Source organism: Euleptes europaea, chromosome 12, assembly GCF_029931775.1.
Source record: "Euleptes europaea isolate rEulEur1 chromosome 12, rEulEur1.hap1, whole genome shotgun sequence".
NCBI lineage: Eukaryota > Metazoa > Chordata > Lepidosauria > Squamata > Sphaerodactylidae > Euleptes > Euleptes europaea.
Window position 1 is genome coordinate 27,726,222 of NC_079323.1, and position 19,433 is coordinate 27,745,654.

A 19,433-nucleotide genomic window follows, 5' to 3' on the forward strand; every position below is an offset into this window, starting at 1 on the left:
AACACGCGAGGAGAGCGAGGTGACCTCTGACAGTTGGGAAAGGCATGCATAATCAAAAGGAAGCACCGAAGCAGTTGGCAGGGGTGACCGAGGGGAAACGTCCCTGCATAAAAAGCCTCAGTTAACTGGTGTTGCTAAGACGGCAAACTCCTCCCCCTCAGCCACCATACCTTTGTATCTTTGCGCACATCCTTCCTCTCAGGCTGGCCAACTAGATGCCTCTAGCCATTTCTTGCTTTATGACAGATGATCCTCCCAGCTCACATCTTTCTTGGGTGCCTCCTTCCCCCTCAGCCTGCTTGAGCTGTTAGGAACCAGCTCTGTCAAAAGGTTCCTGGACAGGTGGCCCTCTTGTCTCCCTGCTGCATAGCAGGGCCTCCTTGGTTTGGAGGAAAGAGCAAGTAGGGGCTACCCCAGCCCACCATTCCCAATATGGTGGTACTTGGTAGTTTTGGATTCCTTTCAGTAGGGGGCGGGACAGAGCAACAAGCTTGAGTATCCAACACATTTGGTTAGCCAGCAACCCCCATTCCCTGAGAGTGGCGGATAACACAGATTTTACTATACTTTCAAAGTAGTGTTCTGAAACATGCAGGAAAAGATTAACGCACCATGAGTATCTACAGAAGATAACTTTTTAAGAGAAATGAAAATACCTCCCCCAATTTGCACTCCTGTTGCTAGGACGAGGGTAACCGTGGTTCATGTTTGCTACTTTTATGAGACTATGTAAGCACTCCTGCTTGTCAGGGAAGAAGTGCTCGCCCTGGCAGCAACAGGTCCGCAAAAATCATGCAGTCATAGAAGAGACGCAATTAATTCTTTGTCATGTGAAACTTCACAGGCACTATACTGTAGGTGCCATTATAGGTCTGTGGTATGATACAGCCATGTTCAGAACAATGGAGGTGCCAAGTGGAAAAGAAATAGCATTTTACAAGCAGCCTTACAATTCAATTGAGTGTCATAATGAGAAATGTCTGTCTTCCTCATGTGTGTGTGTGTAAAGTGCCATCAAGTCGCAGCCGACTTATGGCGACCCCTTTTGGGGGGTTTTCATGGCAAGAGACTAACAGAGGTGGTTTGCCAGTGCCTTCCTCTGCACAGCAACCCTGGACTTCCTTGGTGGTCACCCATCCAAATACTAACCAGGGCTGACCCTGCTTAGCTTCTGACATCTGACGAGATCAGGCTAGCCTGGGCCATCCAGGTCAGGGCATCTGTCTTCCTCATACTTCCTTGTAGGTAATAAAGTGCAGGCGAATGCTGCTTTTAAAAATGCTGCTTTCAGATAGGGTTGCCAACTTCCAGGTGTGTGTGTGTGGGGGTAGAGTTTCTGTGGTATTACAACTGCTCTCCAGAGTACGGAGATGAGTTCTCCCAGAGGAAATGGCAGCTTCAGAGGGTGGTCTCTATGGCATCACATCCGGGCTGAGCTCCCTTCCTGACCCAAACGTTGTCTTCCCCAGGCTGTGGCCCCCCAGCCCTGAGTTGGCAACCGTAGAGGAAAACCAAAGAGGGAGGGCTGACTGGGAATGTTTTAAATCTTCAGTTCAAACTTCGTGTCTAGATGAAAGCTGTAATTACATATGATACTTGAAGCACCAGCCAGCCCTTCTCTTGCTGGTGCTGTTCTCATGTGGAATACAGAAAGGCAGTTCTAAATTCATGAGGATCTGGTTGCCGATGTGTGAAAAAAACCCCAGATAGTTCAGAATGTGCTTGTACCAGGATTCTGAATTGATATGACCATGCAAGAAAGTTGATAAACAATTTCATTCCAACCTTGCTGTGCTCTACCATACATGTGTGATTCGGTCTACTGATGCAGAATTGTTTGAATCCAAAGTTTACCAAAGTAAAGAGTGTCTTTCTTGTAGGTGAAAGACTAGATTGTTCCAGAAACCAATATTGTCATTCAGGAATGGAAATCTCTGAAAACCCAAAAGAGAGAAGTAACAGTAGTTTGCGCTTCCAAACTATTTATGGTCAAAATAGCAATCTGAGTGCATTTTGTAGATTGTTCATCAAAATAAACATATAACGTTACATAACTGAGTGCTTTTTTTGCTTCCTGGATATCATAGATTCATTGGTCCTAATGTCTACAATATGTAGACTGTCTGTCTGTAGGGTTGCCAGTCCTGTGCCAGCAAATGAGTGAAGATTTCTGGAGTTTCGAGCAAACGTGTCGTCAGTTCCAGGAGGTGCTTTAGGGATTTCCCCAATATGTATGGTCACTACCATAAAGATTTAGGAAATTCCTAGAGCAACATGAAGGACCTAACATCACTTCCAGGTGGAGGGTCAATGGGCATGATTCCACTTCCAGGTGATGCTCTAGAAATCTCCATAATCTCTATGGTCTTTTCTGGGCAAATAGGCCTGTCCCTCTGTTCATGAAATTAAAACCCATGCCTCTCTGGGTGAATGCATTTATGAACTCTTATTTGGATAGCTAATACTTTCTTAAATACTTTAATTGGAAATATTTCTCTTATTCAACCCTGAGGCTAATATTTGTATCTACTGCTGGCATTGCAGGAGTTTCTAGATTGTGCAGTTGCACTCCTTGCTGAACTGTATAAATTCAAAACAAAATATAAAAGGTATACTATGGAGGCTTTCAGCAGTTTGAACTAAACATGTCCTTCCTCTGTCCCCGTATGAAGTGCCTGGTTGTCTTATAGAGTCCAATAATAGTCAACAAGAAGGAGGTTAAAGTTAAACCCAACAGTTCTTTATTTACCTCAACACAGACCTGGGGTGAAATAACCCACAGATAAGATGTAGAGTTACTCACCAGAGAACAAAGGAAGCTCAGTATCATTTATGCATTCGGATGGGGCAGGCCCAATCTGCTGAGAAGCAGATTGATACACAAAAGCACCAATACACATTAGGTATCTACTCCACATTAATTAGCATAGCCTATAGATATTGCCCGAAGGCTTCTCTAAGCAAGTGCTAGGTCTTGTGATCTTAGTAACTAAAACCACATTCCTAAGGATGAAGGTAATTCAAAGTCACTGTTTTCTCTACTGGTGAAAGGCCGTACCAGGCAAGCAATGTAATCTGTTGGCCTCTTATAGTTGTGGATGCCAACGTTCCCAAAGCTTCCATGTGTGTGCATATGAGTACATAGTATTTTATGTGTGTGTGTGAAGTGCCATCAAGTCGCAGCCGACTTATGGCGACCCCTTTGGGGGTTTTCAAGGCAAGAGACTAACAGAGGTGGTTTGCCAGTGCTTCCTCTGCATAGCAACCCTGGTATTCCTTGGTGGTCCCCCATCCAAATACTAACCAGGGCTGACCCTGCTTAGCTTCTGAGATCTGATGAGATCAGGCTAGCCTGGGCCATCCAGGTCAGGGCCATAGTATTTTATACCAGCCCTTATATCTGGGCATTACACGTATAGCACAAAAAGAGGCAGTTAAGGAAGGGAGTGAGCACAGCTCATCATTCTGTGTGTGTATCCAGTGGCATATATTCGTCTTTTCAACTTTCCTTCTCTGTTCAAATTATTTTTTCCAGTTTTTGTGATTTCTGACTTCATATCATCAGCATGATCTTATGGGCTGCTGGATGTTTTGTTTTTAAACTTGAGATCCCAGTTTGAAATTAAGAAAGGGTAAGACATGGATGGATAACTGGTAATCCCTCTCCCATAATACTAGAACGCGAGGTCATCTGTTGAAGCTGGAGGGTGACATATTCAAAACAGATAAAAGGAAGTATTTTTTTCACACAACACATAGTTAAATTGTGGAACTCCCTGCCCCAGGATGTGGTGATGGCTGCAAACTTGGAAGGCTTTAAGAGGGGAGTGGACATATTCATGGAGGAAAGGGGTATTCATGGCTATTAGTTAAAATGGATATTAATCATGCTGCATATCTATTCTCTCTAGTATCAGAGTAGCATGCCTATTATATTAGGTGCTGTGGAACACAGGCAGGATGGTGCTGCTGCAGTCATCTTGCTTGTGGGCTTCCTAGAGGCACCTGGTTGGCCACTGTGTGATCAGACTGCTGGACTTGATGGGCCTTGGTCCGATCCAGCATGGCTTTTCTTATGTTCTTATGTTCTTAACCCCTGTAAAGGAACTGTTTATTTGAATGACTTATCTGACTTGCGCTGATCTTGTGTAATGTTAACCAAGTCATGGTAAAAAATTTGTCTCTAGATTCCCTCATAATGAAAGACGTATCTGTTTTTAAATGTTACACGAAACAGAGAGATTCCACATTCCAGTGGCACCTCTCTTTTAATTTTATATGGAATGCCCTGGCTAGAAGCATAGAGACATTATGTATCATTTATTGTTTTGTTTCCTTATGTTATGTGTGGTCAGAAAGGAAAAAGAACCACTGCCAAGTCACTTCCCACATTATGATGTCGAATGTTGGCTGTTGCATAAAATAATGTTCCAATTCTTTGTACTGATGCAAATCTTTCCTTGTGAGCAAGCTGCAAAATGCAAGGCTTATTGCAACAGCCCAAGTCAGATACCTGAAGAGAGAAAGAGCCTCCCCTTCAGCCCCTCTTGCATAGGATTTGTTGGCTTTTATTGTCATAAAGGAGCCGTGGAGACTGGTACAAATCTGAACCACCATAAATTATAATAATTCACCAAGAGTTCTTTACTGGGTCTGCTGTGCTTGCCAAGCACCAGAATGTTCTTCCACTGCAGCAGCTTGAGTCATTAAGCTGACATAAAGATTGGGCAGCCTGGGAAGAGTTAGGAATCTAAGAATTGCTTTGCTTAGTCAAACCAAATCCATCTATCCCAGGTTTCCGTTTCCAGCAACGACTGGCCAGGTCCTTCAGGAAGCTAACAAGCTAGGCATAGTTTCAGAGGGTAGCCGTGTTGGTCTGCATTAGAACAGCTAGATTCAAGTCCGTGTTGGTCAGCATTAGAACAGCTAGATTCAAGAAGATTTCCCAATATCCCATACTCTCCAAAATAATGGTGGGACTAGATGTTGCTAAGATGCACGGTGGCCCAGCACCACTTCCTCTGCCACCCTTCCTGCTGAAGTATGGGGGGGGGGGGGGAACCAATGACCTGACATCATCATGCTTGGACTTTCTCTGCTGCTTCTTGCAGAGGAAGGAGTGGAGAAACTCAGAATAGCAACTACTGATCTTGAATTCTGTGGTTCTGTTCTCAAGACAGATGTTTTTTAAAAAAAATCACATCAATTTCCGTAGAATAAAGTAGCCTGATGATAACTTTTTGCACCACCTAAAGGATCACCAGGCACTGCAATCAATTGTGCCTTCCCAACAAATATGAGCAGTAATACAGTAATCTGAGCAGTTATTAAGAAACCAAGGGAAATACAAGTGTGTTTTGACATAAGGCTCAAGATGATAAAGGAACTTGCGATGGATTTTATCAGGTCCTTGTGCCTTTTCAGCCTCTCGAAGCCTTCAGAACCACTTCTAATTCAGTTAGCGTGAAAAGTGATGTATTGTTTGCATCCACACCCAGCATCCCAATTGCCTCTCTCAATTTATCCTACACCTTATGATTGATTTCCTTGTCCACTTTTGCTCACAAAATGAACAGCACTCCTATCAGTCGTAATTGGATACTCTTACTTTCCCCAAATTGGGAAAAAGACATTAGTCATTTGGACTTCCTACCTGGCCTTGCCTGCTTGAATGGGGCACGCCAGTTGTTTTAATAATTCCAAGCCCTCTCTTTATTCAAATGCAGTCTGGGGTGTTGGATGCATGCCTTTGTGATGGTTCTGGATTGTTCTCCTGTAGCTCTGGCTGATTTAGCAGATGTGTGTAGTGTTGGAAGCAGAAAATACAATTCCCCCCACCCCCCAAAAAGTTGAAGGCTAACAGGATCACTGCCTGGTGTGTGTACATTTATCCCACTTTCACCTCTTTTTAACAGGCTTGGTAAGTTTCTGCATTATTTTAAAATTCATCAAAAGGCGGTAAGGTAATTGCAGCTCCAATAGGGTTGCCAACCTCCAGGTGGTGACTGGAGATCTCCTGATATGACAGCTGATCTCCAGCCGATAGAGATCAGTTCACCTGGAGAAAATGACCACTGGCAATTGGACTCTATGGCATTGAAGTCCTTCCTCTCCCCAAACCCCGCCCTCCTCAGGCTCAGCCCCAAAAACCTCCCGCCGGTGGCGGCAACCCTAGGCTCCAAGCATGCATTGTTACTTGGGTTATGCAGGGTGGTAGAGATGAAGCCATTAGTCCTGAAGTCATCCACAGTGTCATTTCTTCTCGTATCAGGCTAGCAGTGGTTGGGGTCCGCAGTGATTGATGCTTGTGTGCCAAGGGGTGTGCTGTGGCTCGGTGGCAGAGCATCTGCTTAGCATGCACACGGTCTCTAGCATCCCCAGACAAAAGAATCAGATAGTAGGTGATGTGAAATACCTCCACCTGAGACCCCAGAGAGCGGCTGTCATTTGGAGTGGGCAATACTTAACAGACCAATGATCTGACTCAGCCTAAGGCAGCTTCATGTGCTCGTGTTAGTTCACTGTGCTGCTGCTACTGAAGGATTAACGTATCCATAGACACTGTAATGAATACCGCTTGTGTGCCCTGTGGCTGGCCATAGCAAGATACATAGTATGCAATTTAAAGCTTTCATTATTGCACATACTTTTCAAAGTGTGTGCATGGCATCCACATTAATGTGGCCCCCTCCTTCCTCCAGACAACTGCACAACTAGCTTTCCCAAATGCTTGTATTCCAAACTCCTGCTTAACCAGACTGGTCAAAAATTCAGCTAGGAAATAACACTATTAATGCTACACGCCAGTGGGAAATTCTTAATCTTTACCAGTCCATATCTCAGGAAATCATTTGTAAGCCCAGGTTTCTCAAAAACCTGACTACGTTGTTACCAGTATGTGATGGGTGAGTGGTCGGTCTGCCAACCTCCAAGTAATTAAAGACAAAAGACAGCACTGATAGCTAATTGGTGATTATTCAAAATAACAGGCAAAATAAAACATTGCAGAACAAAGGTATGGTGTCAATAGAAAGTCCCGAGAAAATATACAAAGTAAAATTCAAAGTTCTGAGAATTAACAGGTCACAAGATAAACTTCCAGACCCTTAGGGTGAACACGTCTGCCCGAGCTTGCGGGTGATAAGAAAGGGCCCAGTCTCCTGCACTGAGAGTCGGGTTAGAGCACGGTATCTTCGTGGTCAAGATTGTCATCTCTGATTTTTCTCTACTAGGGTTGCCAACCTCCAAGTAATAGCAGAAGATCTCTTGCTGTTACAACTGATCTCCAGCCGATAGAGATCAGTTCACCTGGAGAAAATGGCCGCTTTGGCAATTGGACTCTATGGCATTGAAGTCCCTCCCCTCCCCAAACCCCGCCCTCCTTAGGCTCCTCCCCCCAAAAAATCTCCCGCCGATAGCGAAGAGGAACCTGGTAACCCTAGTGAGTGCTGGGCTCCATGTGGAAGACCGAGCAAAACCAGAGAAACTTTGGGTGAAAACGCATGGTCGCTTTAGCCTCCTTTATTCCCTGTTTCAGCCAGGATTTATCCAGGATCGAACGCGTGCGTTTTGCCGAACGTGGGTTCGATCCTGGCCGAATTTTCGCTGAAACAGAGAATAAAGGAGGCTAAAGCGACCATGCGTTTTCGCCCTTTGCCTTCTCTTGCTATCCTTCTTTCTTTCTTTCTTTCTTTCTTTCTTTCTTTCTTTCTTTCTTTCTTTCTTTCTTTCTTTCTTTCTTTCTTTCTTTCTTTCTTGCTGTAGGCAAATGGCCTTCATGGAAAAGGTTACATATGCTACCAGGAAGCCCCACTGCTTTAAGAGGAAGTGTGGCCTGACATCAACAGGAAGCCGCGTCCAGCCTAGCTGCTGCTGTGTTCAAGAGAGAGAGGCCTCTCAAACAATGTCTGCCAGCAATTTAGAGCGGGCTAGCAGGAAATGAATATGCGCTGGCGTGTGTAGTAGAGAGGAAACGATAAGCGCTACCTGGTCTGACATGGAGCCGAGATAGCAAAGAGAGAAAAGCCCGTGTTTTCCCTTACGACAGGCTTTTGAGCTTGTGATTTGTCAAATGGAAAACAAAACAAGGAACTAAGCAGAATATAGCAGTGTCCATGGGAAAGTCAGATTTGCAGAAGGGAAAATGTCGAACGCTAGTCCAAAGAGCACGAGATGCTGACTCCCCTCCCCCGCTTGTCCGGCATTAAAGAAACATCCTCACATTCACCAGCAAAGGAATGAGTGGAGATTGGTTTTTAAATCTGCATGTATTTAAATATGTAAATATTAAACATGTGTCCCATCCTCAGCATAGTCCCAGGAGTGCATGTACGTACTTTGGCCCTGGACTGAAAAGGGATCAGTGGCCTTTGTTGCAGGCTAAAACACCAGGGTCACCTAGTCCAACCCCCTGCGCAATGCAGGAAATTCCCAACTACCTGCCCCCACCACACCCCCAGTGACCCCCTACTCCATGCCCAGAAGATGGCCCAAAAAAATCTTCCAGGATCCCTAGCCAATCTGGCCTGGAGGGAAATTGCTTTCTGACCCCAAAGTGACAATCGGCATTTCCTTGGGCGCGTAAGAAAGGGCCACGAGAGCCAAACGCTGACACAACCCTTTCTGCCCTCCCTCTCATGAACTGCCTAAGTTCACAGACTCAGCATCGCTGACAGGTGGCCATCCAGCCTCTGCTTAAAAACCTCCAAAGAAGGAGAGGCCACCATCTACCTGTCCATGGTGGATATCACCTGTCCATGGTGCAGATTCGGTGCTTTTGGGAAAGCGTGTCATATGGAAAGAAGTGACAGCTGTTATGTGTAGTGCTGAGCAGATATCCACCATCCCTTTCTGCTACTGTTCTGAGAGTTGCTTCTGTGTCTTCCATTCTGCTCTGTCTTTGTGCTGTAACTTGGAGAACTTCTGACATTAATTTTTAGTATTGATGCGTGTTTTGGTATTGGTACAGATTTTAGGTGGCCTGACCTGGATAGCCCAGGGCAGCCTGATCTTGTCAAATTTCAGAAGTTAAGCAAGGTCGGCCCTAGTCAGTATTTGGATGGGAGACCACCAAGGAGTACCAGGGTCGCGACGCAGAGGAAAGCTATGGCAAACCACCTCTGAATGTCTCTTGCCTTGAAAACCCTACGGGGGTTGCCATAAGTCAGCTGCGACTTGACGGCAAAACAACAATAAAAACAAACAGCTTTTGGTAGTAGTGCATGTACAATCTCTGGTTTCTCCCTCTCCCCCATCCGCAGAGGTTCCCAAGTGGATGAAAGTTTGTGTGCATTGATTAAAACTGTGACACCAAAAGGAGTCGCGCTGTGAATATGTAATCACATCAAGATCCCTTTTGGGGCAGTGCTTTAATCCATGGACATATGCACTCATGTGCATCAGTAGCCAGTTAAGGGGAGGAGGACACACAAGCTGACAAGTGCATTTTAAGACACATTCACGCTCTGTGGATTCAAACGAGTCTGGAAATGAAAGTCCAAAAGAATGGTGGATTGCTAATGCTGCGGTGCTGCTTTCCTGGTATAGTCCGGGCTGCTACCCTGAGTGGTCATTAAGTAAGAATTGCAATAACACACGTATCACTGGAAAGGTTTCTGCTACAGTGGATGTTAATACAATTGATCACTGTATAATAGCAGTGTAACTTGGAGGGCTGAGATGACAGGGGGATCCATTTGTATCCATTTATTCTTGCACCTGCTCTTGAAGTGTGGGATACCTTAAAAAAATATTGGATATGGGTGAGAATATCTAAACCATGTCTCTTCTCCACCTGACATTACTGCATACTGATATTTTCTCCCACTCTGACACTGGAAATAATCTGGGCTGAAATAAAATTGTTTTGGGCAACGTACAGAACAAAGCCCAAGATTCACTTCCTTTGTTCATGTGTTCATTTGGTCCGAATGAATGAATGAAAAAAAGAAGAATGAATAAATAAAAAGACCCCACCCCTCACTTTCCAACTGGCGAACGGTAGGCTGGGAATACGTATATATGTATGCCTCTTCCTCATAATATCTAGTTTGGTCCACTCAACCTTTTTTGCTCCATTCCCCCCTTTCACCATAGTTCAGAATATAATCCCCCCTTCCCAAAATAGTCTATCAGTTATTGAAAACAAACTACAATTTTACAGATTGTACATAATCTACAGGGCATCACACTTTGCTGAATAGTGGTCCCAATCCCCCCCCCCCCCCGGAACCCTAAAATCCCCCCTCTGGGGGGAATTCCCCCCTTGTTGAGAACCCATGGTTTAACTGTTCTTGATCTATGGGTCATCTGAGGAAGAGAAAATTTGAGGTTGCAATGTATTGGATTAGTAATTTTTAAAGAAAATATTGTTCTGGGCTGGATTAAAGTTGGATTAGACTTTAAAGTAAGTCTTCTGGGTGTGATACTTGTTCTAATTAATGGTCTGAAGGGCTCAAAATTGACTTTGCGGATATTGTAGATTCAACCTCCTGATGTAGCAGCGGTTCTAATAGGGCAAATTGGGGAAGTGTGAGGATTGCAGCAGCAACAGCTACTGCATAGGCAGTATCACAACAGTGCCAACTAGGGTTGCCAACCTCCAGGTACTGCAGGAAATGAACAGCACTAGCTGGAGATCTCCTGCTGTTACAACTGATCTCCAGCCGATAGAGATCAGTTCAGCTGGAGAAAATGGCTGCTTTGGCAATTGGACTCTAGGGCATTGAAGTCCCACCCCTCCCCAAACCCCGCCCTCCTCAGGCTCCACCCCCAAAACTTGCAGGTATTTCCCAACCCAGAGCTGGCAACCCCAGTGCCAACATGCCTGTTCGCTTTTCAAGCGGAGTGCAGGGTAGCCAAAGAGGAAGCGGCATGGATGTTTCAGAAGGGGGGTTCATGATTTTAAGACCTGTTTGATGTTGGCTAGTTATCTCACTGTTCAAACACAGGTGTCTGCGACTTCTAGCTCAGCCGTCACTGCTAGAGTCAACATGAGCACAGTAGGGCTGGCCCTTTTGTTACTTTTTGCTTCTAAAACTGCATTTTACGTTAATAGTTGTCGAGACTGAAGGCTTTTGTCTGCATGCAGGTCCGTGGGGCAAAAGGCTGTTCACACTGATATTATGCCCCCAGATGGTGTCTCTGAATAGGATAAGTCCTTATCTGCCTTCCTGTGAGGTCCTTTGATAGATTTCTTCCTCCCAAATATGCGTAAATCTGGAATGGGTGGATGTGTCCATAAGCAGCAGGTATTCAAAATTAGCTGAATGCCAAACCTTGTTTTGAGTGGGAAAATGTATAGTTGTTACCTTTTTGTTACTCAACATTCAGATTGTGTCTTTTAACATTATGCTTCTGTGGTAAGGATGCTGCATTTCTGAGTGTGCCTTTTTAAACCTAGGAAAAAGTTATTCTTCTCCTTGCTAGCAAGTCCATTATCAGGGCGGGGTACTATTGGCTGTTGTGTGTGGTGTCAAAAGTGACAGTGACCCAGCGCAACCCTAGTCCTGCTACATAGCTTATTCTATGTCTTATGCTGTTTGATGGATTTCCCCCCTGCTTTGAAATCCATCTTGAGTCTCAATGAAAGCAGCGGGCTAAGAATGAAGTAAATAAAATGAAAAAAAAATAAAAATAAAATCAACAGCCTGTGCTGTTTTGTGCATTTTACTTTTTGTCTGCCTTTTGAAACGATGCCATACTGTGATAGTGTGCTCATCAGGTGTACTGCTGCGACAACAGAAATGAATTTTTAGCAAGTGGTGTTTGTCTCTTTCTGTTAAAATTTCCCAGAGTGATGTAGTGGTTAATAGTAGTGGTTTGGAGCGGTGGACTCTGATCTGGAGAACCGGGTTTGATTCTCCACTCCTCCACATGAGCAGCAGATGCTAATCTGGTGAACTGAATTGGTTTCCCCACTCTTCCACATTAAGCCAGCTGGGTGACCTTGGGCTAGTCACAGCTCTCTTAGAGCTCTCTCAGCCCCACCTACCTCACAGGGTGTCTGTTGTGGGGAGGGGAAAGGAAGGTGATTTTAAGCTGGTTTGATTCTTCCTTAAGTGGTAGAGAAAGTCGGCATATAAAAACCAACTCCTCCTCCTCCTCCTCCTCCTCCTCCTCCTCCTCCTCCTCCTCCTCCTCCTCCTCCTCCTCCTCCTCTTCTTCTTCTTCTTCTTCTTCTTCTTCTTCTTCTTCTTCTTCTTCTTCTTCTTCTTCTTCTTCTTCTTCTTCTTCTTCTTCTTCTTCTTCTTGAGATTTCAGCCACTATGCGGGCAGTTGTAACACTCTGGAAGCCTGTAGGCCAAGTGGACATTTCATTGGTATGCTAACGTTGCTCAAACAATGGGTTTCACATGCATCTGCCCAGTTCAAACAAGAGGTTGGGCTGCACGCAGTTTCACACCGGTTAAGTTCTTCTGTCCTGCCGGTGTCATGTCAGGGATATTTAAATGTCACATTCTGCCGAGCTCCTAAGTCTGCTGTGAGAAGGGTAGCTGTGTGAGATTCTTGTTCCTCTCAATCTAACTAGATCTGTGGTAGCCCCTGATAATGTGGGCTCCAGTCCGCAAAAATTTACACTGTAATAAATCTCTTAATCTTAAAAGTGCTACAGTACTCCTTTTTGTTCATGCTGAAGAGAGTGTGAGGTTTGCTTTGTGCTGCTTAAAGGAGCCCTTTGAATTATAAACAGAGAACTGCAAACCTGGTACATGGTTAGCGGTGCTTAATCCTCATTTGATGTCAAAGGGATTTGAGTGTGTTTGAAGTCTGTACTGGATTAATGCCTCAGCCGCTTTCTCCTTCTCTGTCTCTCGCACATGCACACACATGCACATCCTTCCCTTGAATTAAAAGATAGAGAGATTAAACATGAATTATTTTGTCAATTCTTGGTTAAACATTTAAGGGAGCCTGAGTGGATACCTGAAAGATCCATCTACATCTCTAGTTGATGCAGCATGTATTGTTTCTGGCAAATTTAAGTGTTTGGTTTTTTAAAAAAGTGCTTTGCTATAATATGGAAATTGTATATTCCAACATATACAATAAAATTGCTGTATATCACCACAGTGAACTCTATAAGAAAAAGTGAAAATACATTTTTCTTGTGTTTCCAACTCTTAATAGAAGGTTGTTATCCCAAGAGTATCACCATTTCTAGGTCATAAAGGCTAACTCATTATGTACAATTGTATGCGTTTAGATTTGGGATTTGAGTTGAGTGAGTTACAAGAAAGGAGCCCCGTGGCGCAGAGTGGTAAGCCGCAGTACTGCAGTCAAAAGCTCTGCTCGTGACCTGAGTTCGATCCCAACGGAAGTCGATTCTTATGTTCTTATGATTTCAGGTATCCCGCTCAAGGTTGACTCAGCCTTCCATCCTTCCGAGGTCAGTCAAATGAGTACCCACCTTGCTGGGGGTAAAGGGAAGCTGACTGGGGAAGGCACTGGCAAACCACGCCGTAAACAAAGTCTGCCTAGTAAATGTCAGGATGTGACGTCATCCCATGGGTCAGGAATGACCCGGTGCTTGCACAGGGGACCTTTACCTTTAGTTACGAGAAGGAGGACAATGGGCATGCTGATGCAGGACAGGGTATCAGTGAAAGGTAGTAGTACTAAACTTGAAAAAGTTCTACTTTATAACTGATAAACTCTACCCCCTGCAAACCACATAGACAAGCCAGTGTGGTATATAGTGGTTAGGTATCAGACTAGGATCTGGGAAACCCAGGTTCAAATCCCCACTCACACTATGGAAGCTTGCTGGATGACCTTGGGCCAGTCAAACACTCTCAGCCCTGACCCTGGCTATGATTTGGATGGGAGACCTCCAAGGAATACCAGGGTCATGATGCAGAGGCAGGCAGTGGCAAACCACCTCCCAACATCTCTTGCCTTGAAAACCTTATGGGGTCGCCATAAGTCAGCTGTGACTTGACAGCAAAAATCAAAGCAAACCACATAGAGTCTAGACTCTCAATATATATTATAATTTGTAACTTCCTAGTCAACTCACACACATGGAATAATGCACTATCAATCCACTTTCAGTGCACTTTAGCAATTGTTTGCTAGTGGATCTTGCTGTTTCACAATCCAGTGTATTGAAAGTGGACTGAAAGTGCATTATTCATTGTGAGTGAAAAGTGCTGATGTAACATCACAGATGGTGGCCAAGAGGACTAGAAACTTATTTTTTTAAACTGAAGGTTGACACCTTCTTGAGGGGGGAACGATATCAAGGACCTCATTGACAGTGTCATCTTAAGCAGATATACACCTTCTAAACCCATTCACTTCAATGGATTTAGAAGGATATAACTCTGTTTAGGATTGTTATGTAAATTGCTTAGCATTTGGTATGTTGTTATGAGCCCCACTTAGGGTTGCCAGGTCCCTCTTCGCAACTGGCGGGAGATTTTTGGGGCAGAGCCTGAGGAGGGCAGGGGTGGGGGGGGGAGGGACTTAAATGCCATAAAGTTCAATTGCCAAAGCGGCCATTTTTCTCCAGGTGATCTGATCTCTATCGGCTGGAGATCAGTTGAATTAGCAGGAGATCTCCTGCTACTACGTGGCAGTTGGCAACCCTAGCCCACTATAGGTGGTAACGTTTTCCAGGCTATCTTATAACATTAAAAAACACATACATTTCAATTACCCCAATCTTATGCTTAACATTTTGCTTATTTCAAGTATATCAACACCGAACTGTGCATTCTGTGCAGAATAAAACCCATCCTAGGGTGCCAGTTATCTGCAAACTGGCAATTTAAAATAGGTAAAATGTTTCTGGTGGAGGGAGTAAAAAGAGAGAAATCCTGGTCTGCCTGGGTCAGGAGGGTACTCCACAAGGTGAAACTTACAAGTCAAGGTTTTCCTAACAACTGTGGCATACCCACCCTAAAGGAGGAGACATAATAGCCAGTGTGGTGTAGTGAGGCTAGGGCTAGAGAGAACCATGTTCAAATCACCATTCGGCTATCAAGCCTACCAATGCCAGTCACATGCTTGCAGCTTCCTATACCCTGCATGGTTGTTGTGGAGATGAAAGGAGGGGAACAGAATGAGCATATTCGCTTCCCCAAACTCCTAGGAGGAACGGCAGAAGGAAAATGTAATTAAATAAATACTTCTGGTATGTGATAGCTTCATAAGAAGATTGACGGGAGCAGAGGGGAGATGAGAACAGTGCACAATAGAGATGCATATTTCACACAATGCTCGCTTTAAGAGTGGTTCTGAACCACTTGATCTCCCTTTTGGTTTTATGTTTGTCCAAGAAGAAGAAAATAAAAGCTATATTCTCGGTGTGTTTTCATTATAACTCCGTTTCCCCCCCGCCTGACGCCTGGGGTCCACGCTCTCTCTTTCTTCTTGCATCTGGTTTCTATTGTAGTTGTAAACTGAGGATATTCTGGCTGCCTGGCAGAACATGCGGGAACTGTGTGACACTAACTGCCTCTTCCAACTCTCAAGCCTCCGGTATGGTTTCAATTATGGGCGCAACAAGGTTGGGACACCCAGCTCCATCCCTCCTTTCCCCCCCAACACAACAAATGTTTTCTTTTTTCTCCCTCCCCCCTCTCCCCCCACTCCCTTCCACTACACACGTGAAGAAATGAAAAAGTTTTGATTAAAAAATAAAGGGTTTTCAGCTGAGGGCTTCTATACATATGGTTACAGAAGAAGGACCTTTGTGAAATTTCAACATGGCTCTGAGGCTTGTGTTTTTTTTCCAGTGAAAAATTATAACCAACAATTTGGTTGTGGTTCGTTTCCACGCAGGACTGCTGGAGACAAATCAGGGAAGCAGAAAGAAATTATCTCCGTACCTATCGTCTAGTTTCTAATGTTTTAGCCCCATCCCTTGCTGGTGTTACCAAACAAGAGAGCAAACTACTGCATTTCAGCTGTGCTAAAAGAGAATAGTTTTGTGCTTTCGGTTCATACAATCACGGCTTTGAGGAGCTTCGCTATGCAGGAAATTGATGCCTAGCCCTTCGTCTGCAGAGACATGAGGTCAAGACTGTAATTTTTGGTCACAACAAGCGAAACAAGTCCCTAGTGAACTCTCTCTCGCTCTCTTTTTTAACGTCACAAAACCGCTGCAGGCTTAGTAAAGTTCAAGGACTGGGACAGCAAGAAATAGTGTGTGTAAAGTTTGAGGAAGCAGGGGACTACTGCGGTATGGGATATGTGCCACTGCCATGTCAAATAGGCATTACAAGTCAAAACTGAGGTAAACTGGGAGGGGGGATGGTGGAGGAGAGATAGTGCAAATACTTCTTAAGAACGTTTGGCTTAAGAACCAGAATAGCTGAGGTGTCTCCAATAAGGTTGGAGGGGACAGCCACACGGGAAGGTGTAGCTTTGCTAAAGGGGCAAGGATGTAGGCGGATCCTGGAATAAAGCAAACCTAGTCTGCCAAAAACTGTTCTACGGATTGCAGAATTCTGCTGAGATTCAGCAACATCCTCTGTGGACATGCGCCGAGGCCTAACAAGATCTGACGAACCATGCGCATCTCCCCGAACTTTTTGGAGGAAGGGCAAGATAAAAATATGTTAATATTTACTCATGATCTAACAAAGTAGTAAAATGATGCTTACCCCCTCCTCCACCCTTTACATCAGGGGTGGGGAACGTCAGGCCCGGGGGCCGTATAAGGCCCGCAAAATCATTTGGTCAGGCCCTCCATGGGTCCTGGCTTATCTCTAGCTCAGAAGGATGCTGCCCTGCCTGAATCTCTTGGGCCCAACTGGGGACGGCAGAGCTCAAAAGCAAGTCGCTCTCCAGTCATGCCTCTTGGCTAAACGTTTGACCAAATATAGCAGGCTAATTTTTAAGTTGATAATTTTGTATGGCCCCCGCAAATGATGTCATAAATATCCAAATGGCCCTTGGCAGAAAAAAGGTTCCCCACCCCTGCTTTACATGCACGGCGATGGGCCCTTAATCTGTTTTAGTGGTTATACACATGGAACAGAAGTTAGAACTCCCAGTTCAGGCACTAGTTTGTTACCATGATTATTGTGCTGGTGGAAGATTTAGTAGCCCTTTGTAAAGGCTACTTTACTATGGGGCAAATGCTGTAATCGTTTTAATGTCAGTAAAATTAGATTTATAACAAATGTCATATTCACTCTGTCTCCGCAACGGGGACCCAAAGCTGCATTGTTCTCCTGTCCTCCATTTTATCCTCACAACAACTCTGTGAGGTATGTTTGGCTAAGAATGTGTCGTCCAGCAAGCTTCCATGATGGATTGGGGATCTGAATATTAGAAACACGTGACAGGTTCCTTGAAAGCTTATTTGCTTATTTTACAAGTTGCTTATTTGAAGATAACCTGGTTCAGGGTGTTCTAATGACCTTCATTTTTGGCACTGCAGCTTCCATTATAATTCTGGGGTTGGTGGCCAGTTTTTAGACATGTAACGTTATTTTCTGATGAGTTCTGCCTGCTACAAATGGACAGATAGATGGACAAGCCATTTCTTTTATTACTAAAGACTAATGGTAACACCCTGCCAAGTGATTTGTTTTGCTATGATATTTGGTTTGGATCAGGGCCATATGGGGGCCCCCAGGTGGAATCTGTATCTAGGGGTTCATGGTGGCTCTCGGCAGTCCTGGTCTCATGTTTCATTTGAGCCCAAAACGAGAAGCTCTGGTTTTGTTTCAAGACTGCACTTTACCAGCAACGTGTGTTCAACAAAGAGTGCTTTTACAAGGAAGGATTTCGTACCTTGGGTATATTTTTTCAAGACTTGCATGCCATTGGAACAAACTGCCCTTGTTCGGTGCCGGTCCATCTATACATTAAGTTGCCTTATTCTAAATCAGACCATTGATCTATCATTGTCTGTTCTGGCTAGCAGTGGCTCTCTGAGATCTTTCACATCAAGTATCAGATTCTCTTTTAACCAGAGATGCTAGGGGTTTAAGCCTGGGACCTTTTGCATGCAAAGCCGATACACTATGGCCTTTTATGCACTGGTTGTTTCTGTGGTGATCACCCCCCCCACACACACACACACCTTACTACTTTGGGGCTTCGTTTTCATTATGACCTTTAGCAGTCACTCTCTCCCCGCATTTCCCCCGCATTTCCTGGGTGCTGTTTCTGGCGGCATCCAGAAAACGTGGGGAGAGAGCGAAATGATTTCTAAAGGTCGGAAAAGACATGCATAATGAAAATGAAGCCCCGAAGTAGTGTGGGGGATGATTTCCATGGGAACAACCCATGCATAAAAGGCCTACCATTGATCCATGGCCCTTCCCCATGGAACCAGATGTGTGAAACTGTAGATTTTATGCCAGGCATGCCACCCGAATACTCCTCCTTCACAGACTCACACAACACACCATCATACCTTTTCTTATCAACCTTAGGGTTCAGTGTTAAAGCATGGACTGGGAATGGGAGAAGATTCCTGTGTGACTATGCTGTCTAAGGTTTATGGAGGTTGTTCTCTCATGCACGGCAGAATCTGTACCAACCTTCACTTTTACCTTTCAGAAATCTATGTTTCATTTCAAGTGCAGGCAAGGTTTCAGGGACTGGCTGCAAAAAAAAAAATACTGTCATCTTTGTTAACGTAAGCTTTTGTCTGCATAGTTATCATTTTAGCTGACAATATGCAGGACAGGTATAATTACCGATGTGATTGTCATGTTTAAAAGAAAGTTCTTTATACTCACTCAGTGAAGCATAAACTGTGGTGTATCCAAGTGCTAGGTGCAAGTTTATCCTTTCAAGGCAACATACAAACACATATATTTGTTTTACAAAACATACGGTATATCACGCCTTACTGCCCAATCAGAACCACCATGACCACATTCAGAAGCATGTTTCCTTCAAACACGAACAAGTCCAAATACCATCCATATTGTAGAAGCCCCAGATTTAAAAGATTTATTGACATGGATTTGAATGGATCATTGTCAATTTCCATAATCTGCGGGGGGGGTGTTGCTGGGAAAAATGCTCATAGAGGTTTCTAGGAATGAGCAAATGTTCCTAATATATTTTAAAATGTATGTTTATATTTTGTCATTGCTTTGGTGCTCATCTTTTTTGCTGTCAGGTTTGTATATCAATTGGTATTATGTATGTTGTATAGATTTTATAAATAAGATATACAGTATTTATATGTTCAAAGCATGTCATTTATATGTATAATGCTGATTTATTGACACATAGATCATGCAAACTGCATACCTTTGGGTGGGGTAAGTGTGAGGATATAGAGAATGGCATGAAAACAAAGATTCAGAGTTCCACTCCACACCAGGAGGAAGCAAAATTGAAATGGTAATTTTCAGAGCCAAACAGCAGAGAAGAGAAATTCAGAATAATCCCTAGAGCAGTTTTACCTGAAAGGCCAAATATCTTCTTTGACTACAAAAATTGCTCTGTGGGATCAG

At 44.1% G+C, this 19,433-nt stretch overlaps 1 protein-coding gene across 1 annotated transcript in view; it reads left to right on the plus strand.

The window, feature by feature from the left end:
• The window catches only part of ARHGAP31 (Rho GTPase activating protein 31), a 102,462-nt gene that overhangs the window by 47,063 nt on the left and 35,966 nt on the right, over window positions 1-19,433 (plus strand). The gene's annotated exons all lie outside the window — the stretch shown is intronic.